Source organism: Mixophyes fleayi, chromosome 8, assembly GCF_038048845.1.
Source record: "Mixophyes fleayi isolate aMixFle1 chromosome 8, aMixFle1.hap1, whole genome shotgun sequence".
Classification (NCBI taxonomy): Eukaryota; Metazoa; Chordata; class Amphibia; order Anura; family Limnodynastidae; genus Mixophyes; species Mixophyes fleayi.
Window position 1 is genome coordinate 1,931,021 of NC_134409.1, and position 24,223 is coordinate 1,955,243.

General features: G+C 37.8%; 1 long non-coding RNA gene across 2 annotated transcripts in view; it reads left to right on the plus strand.

Moving 5' to 3' along the window:
- The window catches only part of LOC142098808 (uncharacterized), a 119,493-nt gene extending 97,756 nt beyond the window's left edge, over positions 1 to 21,737 (plus strand). The window contains exons 3-5 of one of the 2 annotated variants that reach the window (XR_012678435.1): positions 10,413 to 10,515; positions 12,715 to 12,787; positions 21,279 to 21,737. This is a non-coding gene — a long non-coding RNA (uncharacterized LOC142098808). The remainder of the gene's footprint in view (positions 1 to 10,412; positions 10,516 to 12,714; positions 12,788 to 21,278) is intronic. The other variant, XR_012678436.1, reaches the window with a different exon arrangement.
- The last annotated feature ends 2,486 nt before the right edge of the window (positions 21,738 to 24,223 follow it).

The window sequence follows — 24,223 nt, forward strand, 5'->3', positions numbered from 1 at the left end:
AGCTAGGCAGGATGCCTTGACCTCTGGAGCCAAAAGGCCCCGTTGGAGGCAAGGGTCTTCAGGCCCACCTCTGCCCAAGGCTCATTCTACTGCAGGTAGACCGGAGCTAGGCAGGATGCCTTGACCTCTGGAGCCGTTGGAGGCAAGGGTCTTCAGGCCCACCTCTGCCCAAGGCTCATTCTACTGCAGGTAGACCGAAGCTAGGCAGGATACCTTGACCTCTGGAGCCAAAAGGCCCCGTTGGAGGCAAGGGTCTTCAGGCCCACCTCTGCCCAAGGCTCATTCTACTGCAGGTAGACTGAAGCTTTCCCTAGGAGAACTGGTTCTCCAGCTCCCCCTATAACAAAGGAGCCTCCGAAACTTTAGGGAAAAGGTCGTCCATAAGGGTTTGTACCAAAACCCTTCGATACGTGAGGACAAGACACACCAACAAAAATCATAAATAAAATAAATAGTGCCAATTAAGGCCCCAGCCTCTCAGTTGGGCATATAAATAAGTATCCCTGCCCCCGCCAAAGGGCTGCGGAGGGGGGGACTGGATGCTATAGATAGCACTGATTATTGTCGTCTTCATAGTCCCTCAACTTATTATAGGAACCACTTTTAACAGCTGATTTCCTCACTGACATATTAATTATCTGGGAGCAGATATATCTCCATGTCATTCACACAGCAGTAAATGGAATCTATAGGTATCTACAGGTTGGGTATATTTAGGCAGCTCTAACGTCTGTGTCTTGTATTGTTGTGTTTTGTAGCAATGTAGAAGAGTTGGCAACGGCCCAGAGGCTTCTAGAACAACATTAAAATTTGCTATATGGCTCTTTCATTTTTAGGTGCGCTCCTAAATTTTATCCTCTTGTCGGAGAGTGATCGGTTTGCCAAGAATTCCTACACATTGTCTACAACAATGATTATTCTGATGAAACACGTTCTGAAAGAAGAAGGTGGTTAAGTAGAACTTGTAGTGATTTCATTGTGTGTGTTGTGATTTCCTGCGCTGCCAACGTGAGGATAAAGACCACTTATCTTTATGTACGTTATCAGCAGAAAGTGCTTTTCACCCAATTCTGCCACCTACGTGGTGTACTGAGCAATGCCGTGACACTGACAAATGTCTAACACTTTTCTTTAGCTGGCAGGAACCACAAGTGCTTGTGCAAACACTGCCTGGCACGAAACTCGCACTAATATCTGACGGCAGAGAGATATTGTATCAGGTACAGAGATTATTACTAATCTGCCGTGCCCCGCGGTGACACAGCTGCAGGCGTTCTATGTCCAAGTAATACTGCCATGGGCCCCAACAAGCGCCGGGCCCCAACATGCGCCGGACCCCTTTACTGTACCTGGCTCATAGAAGACTTGTGGCAGTAATCGCTCCTAATGTTACCAAAATCACCACCAAAACCCTTCAGTTTTGTATAACCTCAGGGTGAACATAAACTATAGACAGATATAAATGGGCTTCAGTAATTCCACCCATAATTAATATTTAGTTAGAAGAAGTATGGGGGTACAATGATAGACACCCCACAGTTTGGAAGAATTGACCCCTCGGCAGTTCTTTAACAGCTTCTTGTCCCAGTGTTTCCTCCCGAACTGCAGACTCTCTGAGAGAAAACCCCAAGGGGGATTCAATTCAGCGCGATGTGACTCTGTAATGCCCACGGATGTTATGCCAGGAATATCTGCGCCTTTTTCCTTGCACAGCACAATGAGCGGAGATTTCTACCGTAATGGCTGGTAATGTGCCAGGCCGGATATCGTGGTACTCGCCGGCAATTGAATCTCCCCCAAATATTCAGCTCGTAAGGGTAGCGGGGTATTTGGCTAAAATATATGTTTTTAATGGAGATTGACATTAGAAGCTACCCTATGATTCATTTGGGGTATCAAATGCAGTAAACAAACATAGGAGTCTATTGGTAATAATGCGATAGGAGATTTAAAGAAGAAAAATAGCAATACGTATATATATATATATATATATATATATATATATATATATTAGGTATGTATGTATATATTATGTATGTATATATTATGTATGTATATATTATGTATGTAGCTGCACAGCAGTGTCCAGAATCCGTGCATTCCTCTGCTGCGATGTCACACGTCCACCTTTATGAAGCTTCGGTGGCCTGCAAGCTTTGCCTTGCGAACAGGGATTCTCGCTATGACGGGAGATTTGAGTGTTGCCATGATTGTCATCAGCTGATTTCCTGTCTGCAAATCATTCACTTAGTAAAATGTGTATTTTATATATTATTTATGTATAACTTATCATACAGCAAATGTACATCGACATTACCACACATTGTTTTAGATATTTGCTGAAAACTTACCAAATGCGTAAGAAATAAAACAAAAATATTTTATTGTTTCAGTGTATTGTCTATTAGAGCCAGGGGGGAATAAGGGTAAGAGGGAAGAGATGTGTGACAGGGACGTTAGGATCGTGACTTATTGCAGAAAAGAAGCTATGGTCCAACATGGAGTATCCAGTGACAAGATAAAGAAAACAAATGATATTAAACACTAAGGACAATGAATTAAACTCTGTATTGCCGGGGAGGTGCAGGGTTATGATGTTTTAGTGGGGTTCAGATGAGAGAATTGGCGTCAGTTCCTATAAACGTCAGCCATGTAACTGTAAATCGTGTGAACTTATCCTCAGCTGAGAAACAAGTCTTCTATGTCCATGTAGTCTGTTCTACTAGATCAGGTATACCACCCCGTCGCATCCAATGCCTAGGGTACCGGAAATACAGTTTCATTATTTAAATGCTTCTACAATGATGTCTTATAAATGGGAATTGTGGTCTGTAGAATAAGCCAGAAGCCCGGGCGGGTCTTGTGGGACTTCAGTACTGAGTATGGGAGCATAGACCTGAAAGATGCTATACGGGGCACTCCTACATGTATGAAACAGGCTGCCAGCTGCAGAATTACGTCTCCAGCAAGCGGAAGGAAAACATGGAGATATTTGTTGAGGACATCAGAGCAACCGTACTATCTCCTCATAATTTTGCATTTCTACAACGGATAGGCCAGAGGAGAATTTCTTTACCATTGTAAAGAGCTTTAGCCAGTGCCCGTCCTACAGAGTGATACTTAAATCTCGTTGCCACGCCTGAGTGTATGATGTATTGGCGCTGTCTAGAATACTCTGGTAAAGTTGCGATATGGAATGTCTTAGGCTCTGTGACAAAGTGCAAAGTTCTTCAATGGCAGTTAGTTTCCTGTGGGGGATTGATAGAAAATATTCATATGAAGCTGTTACCCTGCATTATTGAGTGTCAGCTCCTCTACCTACCAGGTAAAGCTGGGTACACACTGATGCAATTATCATGCAGATCACACATTAATCGGCTGTCTGGTCAGATATTGCAAGAATGTGTACGCTCCCACATTCATGTTTTATCATACCAAAGCACATCGCGTCTGTTGATTTGGTTTTCTAAACTTCCTAAAATCCCAATCAACGATGGAATGATGTCGGGCAAATGTGGCAGTGTGTACGCACTCACCGCCAGCAGTGTAGGCAGATATCTGTACAGTGTACAGAGTCACCATCTTCTCAGAAATGGTTATGAGAGATGAATATCACAGATCTGATGGTAAATCGTGTAGGTGTGTACACAGGAATCTGCAGGATCATCTGGACTTTCAGTCACTGGTAGAATCGGTACAGAAACCACATCTGCAGTAACATAAGTGTGTACCCAGCTTAAGATCCAGCTCCTCCGCTTTCACTTGGAAGAATATTCTCTAATTCCTGCACAGATGAGGGTAGATATAGATCTGCGGATAATCACGTATAAACCTGTACTGTCATTGTAGACAGAAATGAGATTTTCTGAGCAACAGGAAGCAATCTTTCAATTAAACAACTGACTACTATTTATTTTTAATAGATAGGAAAGATTGTTGAAGAAAAAGTGTAATCATGTAGCTTTATCAATGATAATCTAAATTACCCACAGGATTAGAGGGTTTACAGTGATTAGTGAGCCAATAACAGGGCTCTTTCAGATAATTACAGCTACATTTACACACAGAGAACCCATAAACCTTAACCCCCGCACTGCAGGTAGAATAGAGACTGTTACTGTAAGAAGACGCTGCACATACATCAGGATTCACTGATACTTTGTTACTGTGGGGAGGTGGGTGCGTAAATGCTCAGTATGTTCAATTGTATTATATTGTGTCACATTGTTACACTTAGATGCCTGGGTATTATTGTTTAGGTGTATGGCACCACAAAATTAAGCATCACCATACAGTGGGGGTGTAGTGGTCCAACAAGCCAAATACTGAACATTTAAAAATCAAAAATCCAATAATACCAAGAAATTCAGCATAATATGTAAGATGCAATAGGGAAGGTACAGTACAACCATGAGGGCCAGTATAGGATATATAAGATGTACAGGTGGGAGATCCTGCTCATAGGAGCTTACAATCTAATAGAGATGGGGGGGGTTGATGTGACGATTCAGGAACCTTGGCCCTTTCTTCTCCTAGCCCATCTTTGCAGAACAGGAGAGATAATACTCTAAATTATTGCTGTGTGGTGATATCACTATGCGGTGTTTCCACAATATTCCACAGCTTAATCCCACAGGTCCAGGACTAATTCACCTACAGCTACATATTAAACCAGCATCAGTCTGCATATCAATAAGCATGTTCTACTGCCCATCCATGAATATTCATGAGTGTTAGTGTGAGTGGGAACATCCCATGTACTGGCGGGAGCATGCTCAGTGTGCTCCTGAGAGACATCCTGCATATACTCTGAGTGTTCATTACAGGCTCCTGATTGGCTCTGGAGGATCACATGATTACACCAACCAGTTCAGACATTGATTTGTGAAATTATGATCTCACACAATCCTCTATTAGAATAAATGTCATCACTCTGGAAAGAGGAGAGGCCAGCAAGAGAAGTGACTATTTTGTCAGTGTTTATGGGACAGGAGACGTGCAGAATTCTACAACATGGCATTTTATATTTTACATATAAGCAGGCCAGGCGTTGGGTTGGATTACGAGTCATATTTTTAGATCCCGAAATTATGTTGTGCAGTTGGGATCTTATATCAGTATTTTGTGTCACACGTAGCAGTGTTATATATGAAATATTACCATATTCATATACAATATAATGTAATGAGATGTTATATATATGAGTGAATGGGACCACAGATTCTGTAGATACAGAAAGCAAATCACACAGATGAGGCAATGTATGTACAATAGTGATAGAGAGCTGATTTGTGTCATAGTTAATGACTATATTTCCTGTATTCCAAGGGGGGGATAAGGGAGGACTATGTATATATCACTGACACCTTCAACACATTTTACTGGGATTATTAAAAAGAAATATACATAGAAAAGATATTTAGGGCTATATCCAGTAATCTGATGGTGGAGGGAATGCGTCACCAATAGAGAAGAAATATTAAGTATAAGGGATTCATGTAATATAGTAGAGGGGACGGGGCCTGATGAGAAATCCCTAGGATTTTTTTTATGGATGATGCTGGATATAGGAAAGTCTATATGTGATAGTGATCTATATGTGATATTGATCTAGATGTGATATTGATCTAGATGTGATAGTGATCTATATGTGGTAGTGATCTATATGTGATAGCGATCTATATGTGATAGTGATCTATATGTGATAGTGATCTATATGTGATATTGATCTATATGTGATAGTGATCTATATGTGAGTGATCTGGTTGTGATAGTGATCTAGATGTGATATTGATCTAGATGTGATAGTGATCTATATGTGATAGCGATCTATATGTGATAGTGATCTATATGTGAGTGATCTGGTTGTGATAGTGATCTAGATGTGATATTGATCTAGATGTGATAGTGATCTATATGTGGTAGTGATCTATATGTGATAGCGATCTGGTTGTGATAGTGATCTATATGTGATAGTGATCTAGATGTGATAGTGATCTAGATGTGATAGCGATCTATATGTGATAGCGATCTATATGTGATAGTGATCTATATGTGAGTGATCTGGTTGTGATAGTGATCTAGATGTGATAGTGATCTAGATGTGATAGTGATCTAGATGTGATAGCGATCTATATGTGGTAGCGATCTATATGTGATAGTGATCTAGATGTGATAGTGATCTGGTTGTGATAGTGATCTATATGTGGTAGCGATCTATATGTGATATTGATCTATATGTGGTAGTGATCTATATGTGATATTGATCTATATGTGATAGCGATCTATATGTGATAGTGATCTATATGTGATATTGATCTAGATGTGATATTGATCTAGATGTGATAGTGATCTATATGTGATATTGATCTAGATGTGATAGTGATCTAGATGTGATAGTGATCTAGATGTGATAGTGATCAATATGTGATAGTGATCTATATGTGATATTGATCTAGATGTGATAGTGATCTAGATGTGATAGTGATCTAGATGTGATAGTGATCTAGATGTGATAGTGATCTAGATGCAATATTGATCTATATGTGATATTGATCTATATGTGATAGTGATCTATATGTGATAGTGATCAATATGTGATAGTGATCTATATGTGATATTGATCTATATGTGATATTGATCTATATGTGATAGTGATCTATATGTGATAGTGATCTAGATGTGATAGTTATCTATATGTGATAGTGATCTAGTTGTGATAGTGATCTAGATGTGATAGTGATCTAGATGTGATAGTGATCTAGATGTGATAGTGATCTATATGTGATAGTGATCTAGATGTGATAGTGATCTAGATGTTATAGTGATCTAGTTGTGATAGTGATCTAGATGTGATAGTGATCTAGTTGTGATAGTGATCTAGATGTGATAGTGATCTAGATGTGATATTGATCTATATGTGATAGTGATCTAGATGTGATAGTGATCTAGATGTGATAGTGATCTATATGTGATATTGATCTATATGTGATATTGATCTATATGTGATAGTGATCTATATGTGATAGTGATCTAGATGTGATAGTGATCTAGATGTTATAGTGATCTAGTTGTGATAGTGATCTAGATGTGATAGTGATCTAGTTGTGATAGTGATCTAGATGTGATAGTGATCTAGATGTGATATTGATCTATATGTGATAGTGATCTAGATGTGATAGTGATCTAGATGTGATAGTGATCTATATGTGATAGTGATCTATATGTGATAGTGATCTAGATGTTATAGTGATCTAGTTGTGATAGTGATCTAGATGTGATAGTGATCTAGTTGTGATAGTGATCTAGATGTGATAGTGATCTAGATGTGATATTGATCTATATGTGATAGTGATCTAGATGTGATAGTGATCTAGATGTGATAGTGATCTATATGTGATATTGATCTATATGTGATAGTGATCTATATGTGATAGTGATCTAGTTGTGATAGTGATCTAGATGTGATAGTGATCTAGTTGTGATAGTGATCTAGATGTGATAGTGATCTATATGTGATAGTGATCTAGATGTGATAGTGATCTATATGTGATAGTGATCTAGATAGTGAGTAATCTGTGCACGTTTCACCTTCTCCTGAACACGTGTAACTACCGGAGTATCTTCTTCTGACCTCACAAAGTGAAGAAATAGACCCGGAAAGCAGCTGTGAGATATCTACCTGGATGTAACAAGCCAGCATCTCCCCAGACTGTATTCACTGATTGTTTCTGGGTAACACTTATCGGTTGTTCATCTGCTGCTAACACAGTGACAGAGAGAATCATGTAACACATCCCAGCCTAATATCCCAAATGTCCATCTCTTCATCCGCCTGAGCAGGGCTCGTCAGGCTCCATAATGAGATTATCAGCCTGCAGTACGGGGCAGCACATAGTACTGGTATCACCTGGAAGTCTGAGCTCCTACCTGCGTTAAATGTTTAGGGCAGACCTGTCATTTGTGGCATTGAGATGCAGACTCACCTGGATCACTTAAATTAAACGTAAAGGTATTTCAACTTTTTAAAGTGTTTTTGACCCTATTCAGAGAGCACTGGTCATGCGTAACATTGGCAGTAAATAAATAGAATATGTATTTAAAATATACAATATATTGTATATCATATATCAGTGGTTAGCACTTCTGTCTGACAGCACTCGGGGTCATGAGTTCAATTCCCGACCATGGCCTTATCTGTGTGGAGTTTGTATGTTCTCCCCGTGTTTGCGTGGGTTTCCTCCGGGTGCTCCGTTTTTTTCCAACACTCCAAAAACATACTGGTAGGTTAATTGGCTGCTATTGATTTGATGTGTGTGTGTGTATATTAGGGAATTTAGACTGTAAGACCCAATGGGGCAGGGACTGATGTGAATGAGTTCTCTGTACAGCGCTGCGGAATTAGTGGCGCTATATAAATAGCCGATGATGATGATGAATATATTGGTGATATATACATGGGATAATAGTATGAATACAGTGTGTATGATATATAATAAAGGTGAGAGATATTTGCGCAGTCCTAGGCTGGATTAGCAGTCGTGTTTCCCACAGATTATCGCTGGGCACCGTTAGGAAACAAGTTACATCTGCAATAAATGTAACATCAAATTATTTCCTGGTTTGCTGCTCCTGGTAATGGAGTGATGATACCGTACTGTAACTGGTAACCTATATACTTACTGTATCCTACATATAGCGCTGTCCAGTATAAAGAGTGTGATGCCTGTATGTTCCAGCATTTCTCTAAACACCCGGCTGATGAGATGAGGCGCTCAGAGGTCACGGGATGGAACGTTGACTCTGTAAAGTGGAGACCTGAACCCGCTGTCAGGGAAAAGCAGTTTATACTGAGTGTCGCTGCTCCACAAAGGCCAAATATTTGTAGAGGCCTAATGAGCGAGGTCCAACGTTGTCATTCGTCATGGAGAGATTCTCCTGCATTACTAAGACACATACAGACAGGCAGGGGGGAGGTCGGCTTTTGTTATTGGGGGCACTTGTGCTGTCTGGAACCAGTTGTACCTGTGTCTGCTCATTACTTACAGACAAATACTCTGAGTCATCCAGGCTGGTGCCTCCATTTAGGCCAATGTGAACATGAACCTCGGGTCACAGGTCACAGCTCAGCTATGGGACACTTTGTACTGGAGAATATCTAAACAGAATCATTAGTGGTCCCAGACGTGGGTTGGCGTCCTAACCCCACTACTGCGGAGGTCAGCGCTGTATCCTCAAAGTTATTAGTTTGCCTTGAAAATAATCCAGGATATGGATCAGGAAACCTTGGAGCCAGTAAGGTTCTCGTACAAGTGAGAGCTGGATACATCCCATGTACAGACCTGAAAGGTCCAAAAGGTCAGCGCTTGGTGGGCAGATTAGAGAGAGTACAGGGAACACAGACAGATGTGGACATCGCCCAAATGGATTTACAAGCCCTAATGTTGGGAGCATCTGAATAGTCCTGTTAGGCAAATTGTTTGAGCCAATATGTCGCAATTTGTGGCTAATTAGGTCTAAATCTAACTGATTAGCCAGCAAAATTATACAATGTATCTTTAGGTCAAATGAATGTAAATTGCCCTATTTTATATATTACTATATATTGTACTTGTTGCTTGGGGGGGTAACATTTACACTTTTAGCACTTAGGTCCCTTTCACTTCCACAAATAGTTTTATCTTTAAACCAACAGTCCAAGTGAAAAGGTTTCACCAAATATCCGGCATCTCCTGTGGTTCCTGGAAATTGTTTACGGTTGTCTCATCCAGTCGGCGAGTTCTTGCGTCGGTTACAGATGAGTGAAGATTTTTCTGCTGTAGTAGAATCGAGGTCTGTGAAGCGCAGTTGCAGCTGAATCAGTCAGCAGTGAGCTCACCTCTTATACCGGGATATACGTCTGACGAGGCCTCATAGAGATTATGGAGGATCCTGTGAAAGTGCAGGAGATTATTCCACAGATACTGACGGGACGGCAGGTTGATCCCAGTTACTTTCCTGACGTCTGGAGGGATCAGAGAGGAGTCGGAGTTCAAGGACATGTTTGAGAGGGAAAAAACATTTTTATGGCATTAGGACATTATTATTTTTCAGATTATATTAGATATTTAGGTCAAGTGTACAATAAAATTGGTGACATATTGTGTATATAACAGAGCATAGACCACAATACAGCCAGGAATATATAGGTTAGAGGGCCCTGCTCAGCTATTCTGAACTAATTATTATTGTTTTATTTATATAGCACCACCATATTCTGCAGCGCTGTACAGAGAATACGTACAATAGATATGGAGGATGAGAATATTGTCAGGTAGTTGAAGCACACGGTTTGGGAAGAGTTCTATAGGTTGTTTATTGACATCTGTCTTACCTTGCTCTTAATTTCTACATCATCCAATGTCCCTTTGCAGCATGGATCAGTGTAAACAGAAATTTCTCTCTGCTGAAAACCTCAGAGAGGAGATCCTGACATCCTGCAACGTTTGAAAGCCCAGAACACTGCTACTTATGTGGGTAAATATTAAAAGTCTGTCAACAGGACACTTACACTGAATTTTTAGGCTGATGCCTTTAAATATAGTAACAGAAAATGTGCAGATTACGTTTATATTCCAGTAAAGAGGTTTTTTGTCATAAGCAATTAATGACACCAAAACATGGCAGCATTTTATGTAACAGAGCTGAGTAATACAGAGTAATACTGTGGATTATTTATTTTATTTCTATTTCTCTATATCGCCAATCATGTTACACAGCGCTGTACAAAGAACATGGAATCACACACATCAGTCTCTTCTACATAGGAGCTAATTCCCTGCCATACGGGTACATTTTGTCAGCATCCAGTTAACCTAACTGTGGTTTTTTTGGAGTGTGGGAGGAAATTCACACAAACATGGGAACATACAAATACTACACGGATCCTGGTCGGAACTGAACTCATGACCCCAGTGTTGTTAGGTAGCAATGCTAACCATTGTGCCACTCTTTTGCCCCCAAGCAATGTAGTATTAAATATCATTTTCTGCCGGTTTTGTAGCAATCCTTCATATCTTCCTTCATGTGATCAAATGTCTCAAGAACAAACAACAATCACAGCTGACTTGAGGGCTGGTTGTGTAGATGAGGATCTTTTCCTGGAGACTGTTTAAGGACGAGTTTATTGGTAATGACTGACAAACTCACTGAGCATTGTTAGTCTTGTTGAGCACTGGCTGATTTGCTAAGGAATGGTCGACTTGCCGAGGGCTGGTTCATTTGCTGAGAACCAGTTTATTTAATAAGGACCAGCTTTGGTTTATTTTACGAGTACTGACTCATTTGCTGAGAACTACTTGTCTTGCAGATGATTGGCTGATTTGCTGAAGACTATTTGTTTTGCGGATGGTTGGCTGATTTGCCGAGGACTACTTGTCTTGCGGACGATTGGCTGATTTTCTGAGGACTGCTTGTCTTGCGGACGATTGGCTGATTTGCTGAGGACTACCTGACTTGCAGATGATTGGCTGATTTGCTGAGGACTACTTGTCTTGCAGATGATTGGCTGATTTGCTGAGGACTACTTGTCTTGCAGATGATTGGCTGATTTGCTGAGGACTACCTGACTTGCAGATGATTGGCTGATTTGCTGAGGACTGCTTGTCTTGCGGACGATTGGCTGATTTGCTGAGGACTGCTTGTCTTGCGGACGATTGGCTGATTTGCTGAGGACTGCTTGTCTTGCGGACGATTGGCTGATTTGCTGAGGACTACCTGACTTGCAGATGATTGGCTGATTTGCTGAGGACTACTTGTGTTGCAGATGATTGGCTGATTTGCTGAGGACTACCTGACTTGCAGATGATTGGCTGATTTGCTGAGGACTACTTGTCTTGCAGATGATTGGCTGATTTGCTGAGGACTACTTGTCTTGCAGATGATTGGCTGATTTGCTGAGGACTACTTGTCTTGCAGATGATTGGCTGATTTGCCGAGGACTACTTGTCTTGCGGATGATTGGCTGATTTTCTGAGGACTGCTTGTCTTGCGGACGATTGGCTGATTTGCTGAGGACTACTTGTGTTGCAGATGATTGGCTGATTTGCTGAGGACTACTTGTCTTGCAGATGATTGGCTGATTTGCTGAGGACTACTTGTCTTGCAGATGACTGGCTGATTTGTTGACCACTGGCTTATTTTCTGCTGACTGGCTAAGTAAAATGTTATAGTTCAACAACTGCTGAGAATTGACCCTATTTAGAGATTTCCTGCTGGACAAACCTACTAAAGCTGGTAATATATGTAACAGACACTTATCCATGGACTCGCTTGTCAGCTAACACGTCATTTTTGAGTCTGCCAAAAGAGAACTGGGTCACAAAAGTATGTACTGCACCTGTGGAAATGTCAATATAATAAACATTTACACCCAGCTGATTTGATTAATCGCTAACTCCTGGCACCCGTATGGATTCTACTATTTCTTGTCTCCCTTTTACAGGGCACCATTGTTTGTGTGATCATAGAAAGTGCTACACTGAGTCCTGTGTCCAACAGTCAGAGGATGGGTCCTTCCGCCAGTCCCACGGGGCGATATCGCTAGTGTAGCCTGGTCCTAGTACTGATAATACCTATACAATGTAGAGTGTTGTTGTTGTTTTTGCAAATTATAACTAACAAGCAAAAATACAGATACAATTAATACTTACAACCTACATAAATATATTTATACAGCTGCAGAATGCTGTGTATGTAAAACATGGGAGTACCTGCCTTTTACAGAGCCAGTGTGAGAATTGATAATCAGGTAAGAAACATAGATAGGAGGTGTATCCATACTGGTGGGATGCAGCAAATCTGCCGCCCTCTGTTCTATTGATTGTAACTTTGACGTTAAGTTCCTTAAACTTACCAAGGACTGTACAGCGCCCACTCACAGTCTCTGTGAATTGGGTTTTAAATACCACATTAGTGACGTCTGTCTACTGTTTGGACTGTATGCTCCACCAAGTAATGTGGTTTTATGTGAAAGCGGTGAAGGAGCTGTGGGGGAAACCATGCACACAGATGGGTATATTATTGTTTTCCAACGTGTCCAGTTAATGAGGTCATCAGAATGGGGCTCAGCTGTATATAGTAGAGGACAGAATAAGCTTTGCATGATATACTGGTCACAACAATGAAGCTCTGCAAAGTGCTCCAGAATGAGGCAATTATGGGGCATTATGTACCGATCTCTAGATTACTAGACTGTAGCTCTGTATTATATACTGATTACTAGACTGTAGCTCTGTATTATATACTGATTACTAGACTGTAGCTCTGTATTATATACTGATTACTAGACTGTAGCTCTGTATTATATACTGATTACTAGACTGTAGCTCTGCATTATATACTGATTACTAGAATGTAGCTCTGTATTATATACTGATTACTAGAATGTAGCTCTGTATTATATACTGATTACTAGACTGTAGCTCTGTATTATATACTGATTACTAGACTGTAGCTCTGTATTATATACTGATTACTAGAATGTAGCTCTGTATTATATACTGATTACTAGACTGTAGCTCTGTATTATATACTGATTACTAGACTGTAGCTCTGTATTATATACTGATTACTAGACTGTAGCTCTGTATTATATACTGATTACTAGACTGTAGCTCTGTATTATATACTGATTACTAGACTGTAGCTCTGTATTATATACTGATTACTAGACTGTAGCTCTGTATTATATACTGATTACTAGACTGTAGCTCTGCATTATATACTGATTACTAGAATGTAGCTCTGTATTATATACTGATTACTAGAATGTAGCACTGTATTATATACTGATTACTAGAATGTAGCTCTGTATTATATACTGATTACTAGAATGTAGCGCTGTGTTATATACTGATTACTAGAATGTAGCGCTGTGTTATATACTGATTACTAGACTGTAGCTCTGTATTATATACTGATTACTAGACTGTAGCTCTGTATTATATACTGATTACTAGAATGTAGCTCTGTATTATATACTGATTACTAGAATGTAGCTCTGTATTATATACTGATTACTAGACTGTAGCTCTGTATTATATACTGATTACTAGAATGTAGCTCTGTATTATATACTGATTACTAGAATGTAGCTCTGTATTATATACTGATTACTAGACTGTAGCTCTGTATTATATACTGATTACTAGAATGTAGCTCTGTATTATATACTGATTACTAGACTGTAGCTCTGTATTATATACTGATTACTAGAATGTAGCTCTGTATTATATACTGATTACTAGACTGTAGCTCTGTATTATATACTGATTACTATAATGTAGCTCTGTATTATATACTGATTACTAGAATGTAGCTCTGCATTATATACTGATTACTAGAATGTAGCTCTGTATTATATACTGATTACTAGAATGGAGCTCTGCATTATATACTGATTACTAGACTGTAGCGCTGTATTATATACTGATTACTAGACTGTAGCTCTGTATTATATACTGATTACTAGAATGTAGCTCTGTATTATATACTGATTACTATAATGTAGCTCTGTATTATATACTGATTACTAGAATGGAGCTCTGCATTATATACTGATTACTAGACTGTAGCGCTGTATTATATACTGATTACTAGACTGTAGCTCTGTATTATATACTGATTACTAGAATGTAGCTCTGTATTATATACTGATTACTATAATGTAGCTCTGTATTATATACTGATTACTAGAATGGAGCTCTGCATTATATACTGATTACTAGAATGTAGCTCTGTATTATATACTGATTACTAGACTGTAGCTCTGCACTATATACTGATTACTAGACTGTAGCTCTGTATTATATACTGATTACTAGAATGTAGCACTGTATTATATACTGATTACTAGAATGTAGCTCTGTATTATATACTGATTACTAGAATGTAGCGCTGTGTTATATACTGATTACTAGAATGTAGCGCTGTGTTATATACTGATTACTAGACTGTAGCTCTGTATTATATACTGATTACTAGACTGTAGCTCTGTATTATATACTGATTACTAGAATGTAGCTCTGTATTATATACTGATTACTAGAATGTAGCTCTGTATTATATACTGATTACTAGACTGTAGCTCTGTATTATATACTGATTACTAGAATGTAGCTCTGTATTATATACTGATTACTAGAATGTAGCTCTGTATTATATACTGATTACTAGACTGTAGCTCTGTATTATATACTGATTACTAGAATGTAGCTCTGTATTATATACTGATTACTAGACTGTAGCTCTGTATTATATACTGATTACTAGAATGTAGCTCTGTATTATATACTGATTACTAGACTGTAGCTCTGTATTATATACTGATTACTATAATGTAGCTCTGTATTATATACTGATTACTAGAATGTAGCTCTGCATTATATACTGATTACTAGAATGTAGCTCTGTATTATATACTGATTACTAGAATGGAGCTCTGCATTATATACTGATTACTAGACTGTAGCGCTGTATTATATACTGATTACTAGACTGTAGCTCTGTATTATATACTGATTACTAGAATGTAGCTCTGTATTATATACTGATTACTATAATGTAGCTCTGTATTATATACTGATTACTAGAATGGAGCTCTGCATTATATACTGATTACTAGACTGTAGCGCTGTATTATATACTGATTACTAGACTGTAGCTCTGTATTATATACTGATTACTAGAATGTAGCTCTGTATTATATACTGATTACTATAATGTAGCTCTGTATTATATACTGATTACTAGAATGGAGCTCTGCATTATATACTGATTACTAGAATGTAGCTCTGTATTATATACTGATTACTAGACTGTAGCTCTGTATTATATACTGATTACTAGAATGTAGCTCTGCATTATATACTGATTACTAGAATGTAGCTCTGCATTATATACTGATTACTAGAATGTAGCACTGTATTATATACTGATTACTAGACTGTAGCTCTGTATTATATACTGATTACTAGAATGTAGCTCTGTATTATATACTGATTACTAGAATGTAGCTCTGTATTATATACTGATTACTAGACTGTAGCTCTGTATTATATACTGATTACTAGACTGTAGCTCTGCATTATATACTGATTACTAGAATGTAGCTCTGCATTATATACTGATTACTAGAATGTAGCTCTGCATTATATACTGATTACTAGAATGTAGCACTGTATTATATACTGATTACTAGACTGTAGCTCTGTATTATATACTGATTACTAGACTGTAGCTCTGTATTATATACTGATTACTAGAATGTAGCTCTGCATTATATACTGATTACTAGAATGTAGCTCTGCATTATATACTGATTACTAGAATGTAGCTCTGCATTATATACTGATTACTAGAATGTAGCACTGTATTATATACTGATTACTAGACTGTAGCACTGTATTATATACTGATTACTAGAATGTAGCGCTGTGTTATATACTGATTACTAGAATGTAGCTCTGTATTATATACTGATTACTAGACCGTAGCTCTGTATTATATACTGATTACTATAATGTAGCTCTGTATTATATACTGATTACTAGACTGTAGCTCTGTATTATATACTGATTACTAGACCGTAGCTCTGTATTATATACTGATTACTAGAATGTAGCTCTGTATTATATACTGATTACTAGACTGTAGCTCTGTATTATATACTGATTACTAGAATGTAGCTCTGTATTATATACTGATTACTAGACTGTAGCTCTGTATTATATACTGATTACTAGACCGTAGCTCTGTATTATATACTGATTACTATAATGTAGCTCTGTATTATATACTGATTACTAGAATGTAGCTCTGTATTATATACTGATTCTAGACTGTAGCTCTGTATTATATACTGATTACTAGAATGGAGCTCTGTATTATATACTGATTACTAGAATGTAGCTCTGTATTATATACTGATTACTAGAATGGAGCTCTGCATTATATACTGATTACTAGACTGTAGCTCTGTATTATATACTGATTACTAGACTGTAGCTCTGCATTATATACTGATTACTAGAATGTAGCTCTGTATTATATACTGATTACTATAATGTAGCTCTGTATTATATACTGATTACTAGAATGGAGCTCTGCATGATATACTGATTATTAGACTGTAACTTTGCATTATATGCTGATTACTAGAATGTAGCGCTGTATTATATACTGATTACTAGAATGTAGCTCTGTATTATATACTGATTACTAGAATGTAGCTCTGCATTATATACTGATTACTAGAATGTAGCTCTGTATTATATACTGATTATTAGACTGTAGCTTTGCATTATATACTGATTACTAGAATGTAGCTCTGTATTATATACTGATTACTAGAATGTAGCGCTGTGTTATATACTGATTACTAGAATGTAGCGCTGTGTTATATACTGATTACTAGAATGTAGCTCTGTATTATATACTGATTACTAGAATGTAGCTCTGTATTATATACTGATTACTAGAATGTAGCTCTGTATTATATACTGATTACTAGAATGTAGCTCTGTATTATATACTGATTACTAGACTGTAGCTCTGTATTATATACTGATTACTAGACTGTAGCTCTGTAATATATACTGATTACTAGACTGTAGCTCTGTATTATATACTGATTACTAGACTGTAGCTCTGCATTATATACTGATTACTAGACTGTAGCTCTGTATTATAAACTGATTACTATAATGTAGCACTGTATTATATACTGATTACTATAATGTAGCACTGTATTATATACTGATTACTAGAATGTAGCACTGTATTATATACTGATTACTATAATGTAGCACTGTATTATATACTGATTACTAGAATGTAGCTCTGTATTATATACTGATTACTAGACTGTAGCTCTGCATTATATACTGATTACTAGACTGTAGCTCTGTATTATAAACTGATTACTAGAATGTAGCACTGTATTATATACTGATTACTATAATGTAGCACTGTATTATATACTGATTACTAGAATGTAGCACTGTATTATATACTGATTACTATAATGTAGCACTGTATTATATACTGATTACTAGAATGTAGCTCTGTATTATATACTGATTACTAGACTGTAGCTCTGCATTATATACTGATTACTAGACTGTAGCTCTGTATTATATACTGATTACTAGACTGTAGCTCTGCATTATATACTGATTACTAGACTGTAGCTCTGCATTATATACTGATTACTAGAATGTAGCTCTGTATTATATACTGATTACTAGAATGGAGCTCTGTATTATATACTGATTACTAGAATGTAGCTCTGCATTATATACTGATTACTAGAATGTAGCTCTGCATTATATACTGATTACTAGAATGTAGCTCTGCATTATATACTGATTACTAGAATGTAGCTCTGTATTATATACTGATTACTAGACTGTAGCTCTGCATTATATACTGATTACTAGACTGTAGCTCTGTATTATATACTGATTACTATAATGTAGCACTGTATTATATACTGATTACTAGAATGTAGCACTGTATTATATACTGATTACTATAATGTAGCACTGTATTATATACTGATTACTAGAATGTAGCACTGTATTATATACTGATTACTATAATGTAGCACTGTATTATATACTGATTACTAGACTGTAGCTCTGTATTATATACTGATTACTAGACTGTAGCTCTGCATTATATACTGATTACTAGACTGTAGCTCTGTATTATATACTGATTACTAGACTGTAGCTCTGCATTATATACTGATTACTAGACTGTAGCTCTGCATTATATACTGATTACTAGAATGTAGCTCTGTATTATATACTGATTACTAGAATGTAGCTCTGTATTATATACTGATTACTAGAATGTAGCTCTGCATTATATACTGATTACTAGAATGTAGCTCTGCATTATATACTGATTACTAGAATGTAGCTCTGCATTATATACTGATTACTAGAATGTAGCTCTGTATTATATACTGATGACTAGACTGTAGCGCTGTGTTATATACTGATTACTAGAATGTAGCGCTGTGTTATATACTGATTACTAGAATGTAGCTCTGTATTATATACTGATTACTAGAATGTAGCTCTGTATTATATACTGATTACTAGAATGTAGCTCTGTATTATATACTGATTACTAGAATGTAGCTCTGTATTATATACTGATTACTAGACTGTAGCTCTGCATTATATACTGATTACTAGAATGTAGCGCTGTATTATATACTGATTACTAGAATGGAGCTCTGTATTATATACTGATTACTAGACTGTAGCTCTGTATTATATACTGATTACTATAATGTAGCGCTGTATTATATACTGATTACTAGAATGTAGCTCTGTATTATATACTGATTACAAGACTGTAGCTCTGCATTATATACTGATTACTATAATGTAGCGCTGTATTATATACTGATTACTAGACAGTAGCTCTGTATTATATACTGATTACAAGACTGTAGCTCTGCATTATATACTGATTACTAGACTGTAGCTCTGTGTTATATACTGATTACTAGACTGTAGCTCTGTATTATATACTGATTACTAGACTGTAGCTCTGTATTATATACTGATTACTAGACTGTAGCTCTGTGTTATATACTGATTACTAGACTGTAGCTCTGTGTTATATACTGATTACTAGACTGTAGCTCTGTATTATATACTGATTACTATAATGTAGCTCTGTATTATATACTGATTACTAGACTGTAGCTCTGTATTATATACTGATTACTAGACTGTAGCGCTGTATTATATACTGATTACTAGAATGTAGCTCTGTATTATATACTGATTACTATAATGTAGCTCTGTATTATATACTGATTACTATAATGTAGCTCTGTATTATATACTGATTACTAGAATGTAGCTCTGTATTATATACTGATTACTAGACTGTAGCGCTGTATTATATACTGATTACTAGAATGTAGCTCTGTATTATATACTGATTACTAGAATGTAGCTCTGTATTATATACTGATTACTAGAATGTAGCTCTGTATTATATACTGATTACTAGACTGTAGCTCTGTATTATATACTGATTACTAGAATGTAGCGCTGTGTTATATACTGATTACTAGAATGTAGCTCTGTGTTATATACTGATTACTAGAATGTAGCTCTGTATTATATACTGATTACTAGAATGTAGCTCTGTATTATATACTGATTACTAGAATGTAGCGCTGTGTTATATACTGATTACTAGAATGTAGCGCTGTGTTATATACTGATTACTAGAATGTAGCTCTGTATTATATACTGATTACTAGAATGTAGCACTGTATTATATACTGATTACTAGAATGGAGCTCTGCATTATATACTGATTACTAGAATGTAGCGCTGTATTATATACTGATTACTAGAATGTAGCTCTGTATTATATACTGATTACTAGACTGTAGCTCTGTATTATATACTGATTACTATAATGTAGCGCTGTATTATATACTGATTACTAGAATGTAGCTCTGTATTATATACTGATTACAAGACTGTAGCTCTGCATTATATACTGATTACTATAATGTAGCGCTGTATTATATACTGATTACTAGACAGTAGCTCTGTATTATATACTGATTACAAGACTGTAGCTCTGCATTATATACTGATTACAAGACTGTAGCTCTGCATTATATACTGATTACTATAATGTAGCGCTGTATTATATACTGATTACTAGAATGGAGCTCTGCATTATATACTGATTACTAGAATGTAGCGCTGCATTATATACTGATTACAGATATGCGCCTGTTTTTGGAACTTATCCTCGCCAGCTCCTGAATAGGTGCTACAGGGTCGGGAAGGGGCGTTCTAACGTTGCCCAGGTACATTAAGGCGTGTTGATGCACTCACAGCTCATGTAGACTGGTAGGAACACGCATGTACACCTGTTAGGAGGTGTGTCTATGTCACCTGCTATAGGGTAGGTGCAGATACTCTCTATGATGATGACATAGTGAAGGAGGCGCTGATCCGGAGACGGACACATCTCATGATACATTTGGGTGGATATATGCATGTTTTTCATGCTTATGGTTCTTTAAAAGTAGTTTACTCCCATTTTGTCAACAACTGTCTGCCCCAAAAACTCCTTAAAACCGGAAATGTCGGAAGATAACCAACAGTAATAATTTGTGATATTTTAGTCTTTCTAAGACACACATTGAAAACCTTCTGGATTATAATTAATGTTCTCTGTATTCTCAGACCTGTTTCCTGTTCAGATCTATACATTGACGCCGGTAACATACGTATTACAGGCCTTACCCTCCCAGCAGCACAATGGTTAATGATAAATAAGGAACATTACACCTGCTTGCTCATAAAGAGCTTAATCCTATAATCCAGCCACCTACACCGGCATTACCAGACAAACCTCACCCACAACAGGAGTTGAGCCAACCAAGAAAAGTTTATGGACATGTCAAAAGTTTGACACTTATTTGGCGAGTTTCCTGTTGTGACAAGCTCCCTGTCTGTAAGGTGCATTAGTGATATAATCCTGGATTTTAGTTTTGTCTTTATCTGGTCTGTTCTAGGAGTCTACAACAAGTTTCCTCTAAAACACAGATAAACCGTCTCAAATTGCTGTATATTTCTCCCCATGTTTCATGTTTTACCCAAATGTCAATAGACTAATTCTTAGAAATTACACATACAAATTCAATTGCCATTGAATCGCATTGGACATTCTTCTATGTCCGTTATACATTGATATTAAGGTGCCTTTACAATTATATGCATGAAGCCTTGTATTTTACAATTAGAGGCCTCTGTCCCAACAGGTGAAAGTGATAATTGGGTATTGTATAATAACTGAAATCACTTTGCTGACTGGCAGCCGCCATGATTATGTCTCTGGAAATGGGCGGAGACATCCTATACTGAGAGCTAATTATATACATAGTGGAAAGGTTCCACCAGAGCAGGTAATAATTATATGCTGGACACTGCAGAGCTCACTTATAAAGTGCTTCCAATGCGTACGCAGGAGCAGACCCCACAAACTAAAAGGGGACCATGTTGTGTAGAGAGGGGGGGGGGGGGCACTGTGCAAAAGTATGAACACAACACCAAAGTCCATCCTCCAATCCCTTAAGTACATTCATTTTTAATTTTTCTCCTGTAATATTGTTTCGCCTTATATGTGGCTTATTTACATCAAGAGAGAGGGGAGACGAAAAAGTTTTTGTTACATTGGTCGTATGGTGCCCAGAAGATCATCTTCAGCACCAACAGGCGATAGTTTTAAGGTCCCGTTTTATTACACATTGTACTGTAAATTGGAAGTTTTTCGTCTCATAAAAAGTTTAGGCCGAGACCCAACTTTAACCCACTCTCGTCTGGTCCCTTGGCAGCAGGAAATGGCTGCACATGACAAGGAACGCTCCTGTAAACGCATCCTCTCCAGCCTATATCTCATTACAATAATCTCACGCCGCAAAGATAAATCTGATTTCTCACCTCAGCGATACTACTGGCAGGTTACTTGCGATTGGCTGAGCTGTGTATGATACCGCTCCTGATTGGCTGCCTGGTAGCCGGACTCACCAGAGCTTTACTCATTGGCTGTTGTCTGTGAGCAGTTCCTGCATTCAATGGGATTTTTTTGTCATCTAGGATTTCAAAATTCGAATTGGATTACAGCGGAACAAGATGGAGAGAAGATTTTAGGAAAGTATTAATTACGGAGGCACCTTTTTTTATTATGGTGGCAGAAATATGTAAAGTTTTAAAAAGACACTATGGTTTTATTATTTTAAACCAATATATATTTAGATTCTAATAGGGGGTAATACTATATATTTATATTCTAATGGGAGCAATAATATTTATTTCATTTGATACAGGGGTGAGACTTGTAGTGCACACTTTTGGCAATACAAGTTACTATGCACTCTCACACATGTGCATGCTGGTGGTTGTAGTTCTACATGTGCTAGCATGGGCTGTCTGTGCATGCTGGCACTTGTAGTGCCACAAGAGCTTGCACTAGATTTTCTTATTAGACCCTGGTACCCACCGGCCAGGGGTACCAGGATGGGGGAGTGCTACTATAGTTTGGGACTAAAAACGGCACCTGATATGTAGCGGTTTGCAAAACTCTCCAAAAAACACACCTATTAGTAAGTCTTCCACAACCCCAATGAAAAGTGATTTTCAGTGTAACTTTTTTCATAAATGACCTGCACATTATTAAATCATCCTGGGTATGTAGGATTATATATAGTCTATAAAATGTCTCCTGATAGGAATGTATGTGAAATACTCTACATACTGTAGCACACACGTCATTCTGAGATTTATTCCTTGTTATATACAAGAGTTGCACAATTATCAGGGAATGGCAGACAGATGAATATAGATGGTGGGAGCTGCCAGGTAAACTGACATTACTAAAAACTATCAAATAAAATATAACAGATTCCAGGAGCACATTTAGGAGAAGAATCTGCGCTCTGTAGGGTTCTGGTTCAGACTTATTATCGCTGCTCGTCACGATCACCCTCAGCGGTGGTATTTTCTTGGGCAATCACTAAATAGTCCTCCAGTGTCTCTAGCGAGTGCCAACCAGGCTTGTTGCAACCTGCGGGCTGAGCCTTTCATCAGCCTTGCAGTGCGTTGGAGGGTGCCAACAATTTGTGGTGTGAGATCAAAAGGCTTATTAGATGGCAGTCACGAAAAACAAGTACTCTGGGCCCTCCCACGTGTGTGCCGGAGCGCGTGTGTCATCCCTCTGATCTCCGTCTTCATTGGCTCTTGGATGGGAGAGGCTCCTGTCAGCCCCTTTGGAGCTGTCTGTCACAGCACTGTCACAACACGTGTGCCACACTGCTGCCCTGGGGGACCAGATACCTAAGCCTGTGTGCAGGGGCATCCGATACAACAATGTCACCTGCATCGTGAGTCAGTGCGAGCCACACCCAGCAGACGTGGTGGTCAATGTGAGAACACGCACCCGGTTTCTCATCCTAGCAATAAGTAAAGAAAACACTGCGCTGGTTTATGAGAGGATCCAAACTCACCTTCCTGTCAAAATGAAAGAACCATAAGACGTATAAATACAACATAAAGCGCTGTGATTTGAAAGGAGTGAATCAGACGGTTTGGAATCTTAATTTGTTATGATGATGTAACAGAAAGATACAAAA